Genomic DNA, 1,446 nt, shown 5'->3' with positions numbered 1-1,446 from the left:
TTTTCTGCTTTCCTATGTTTGTTCTCCTGTGTTTTTGTTTTGTTTATTTTCACTGTTGGATGTGCAATTTAGTTTTTACTAATGTTCATAATGGGTAGCCCACAGTAAGGCTACAGTTTTTAAACCTATGTGAATCACAATTCTACAACGTAAGGTGTGATACTCTTTTGCATCACCTTCCAGGTACGAAACTCAGCAAATATTTCAGTATCATAAAAGCCAGATGTCCAGGGGATAATAGGAGTTTCTGCTGTCAAGGATGAGAATGGCTGTGCTAAATCTATTTAAGGTTTAATTTGAAGTGTCACAGCTCTGGGAATTTTTACTGACTCTGCTTTTGCAGAAAAAGGCTTAGCTTGAGAAGAGTTTCCTCTATTCAATTTAAATGTCTATTATATTAATCCCATGTATTTCAAAACTACTGTGTGTTTGTAGTTTGTGAGTGAGGTGTTCATAAGATCTCTAGAGATTTGGGCACCCCATACCTACTGAAGTATAAATGGCTCCATGCCTTAGGACTGCTAATATAGCTTATGAGAGCTGGAAGGAGGAAGAACTTCAGAAGTAGTCCTGAAGAAGGAAAAAAAAAAAAAAAAAAAAGTAATCTTTCATAGATCTTAGTGCTTCCACTGTATGTCAAGGTTCATCAACAAACCTAAGCATGGGGCTGGGTCTCAAAGTGATTCAATATCTGTGCCAGCAAACCTTACTGATTCACTTCCTTCTTCAGTTGTGCTGATCTCTTGCCCAACAGCTTCCTCGTGAGTGTAGTCCTGCCACAAAGTCTCCAATACAGCACACCTAGTGGGAGGAGGCTTATCTGAACTGCTAATTGATCTTCCAGAGAAGCAAGCTTGTGTGGATTATTCTCTCTCATTCCCCACAGACTGCTGTGCCTTTCCCCTCTCTGTTCTGTATAAAGCTGTGGTTAAATGACATGAATGAATTTGTTCCCAGAAGGATAAGGAGAAAATGGAATTTTGCAACATCACAAAAACACGATCACTGATGTGTCTACTCTACCAAAATATGAAAGGTTACCTATTCAAGGGTAAAATAAAGAAAACAAAAGCATAGTGCAGTTATCATTCTTGTCATGGTGAACCTTCATTATCCTGTAATCTCCGTTGGAAAATTACCAGTGCTTCTTGATTATTATTTTTATAACATCTCTTCCTGTTGAAATAAAAATGTGATTTCCATTAGTGATTTCAGGCTAGACTTTTACAATTATTCAAAAGTGAATTCTTCCTATTATTCTGTGTTTTATTTGTAGAAGAAGAGGAGTTGGAAACAGGTTTGGTTAGTAATAGTAGTTGTAAATATTTATGTAACATCAATATCCAAAGACTTTTTCACAATCACAAAGAGCATAATGCCCTTCTCACCTTTGTACAGTTTCCCAGGAAATGGATACCTTTAAGAAACACCTTTAGCTGCCCCCCC

The sequence above is a fragment of the Tympanuchus pallidicinctus genome, unplaced genomic scaffold (genome assembly GCF_026119805.1).
Source record: "Tympanuchus pallidicinctus isolate F22 unplaced genomic scaffold, pur_lepc_1.0 scaffold1, whole genome shotgun sequence".
NCBI lineage: Eukaryota > Metazoa > Chordata > Aves > Galliformes > Phasianidae > Tympanuchus > Tympanuchus pallidicinctus.
This window is presented reverse-complemented; position numbering follows the sequence as displayed.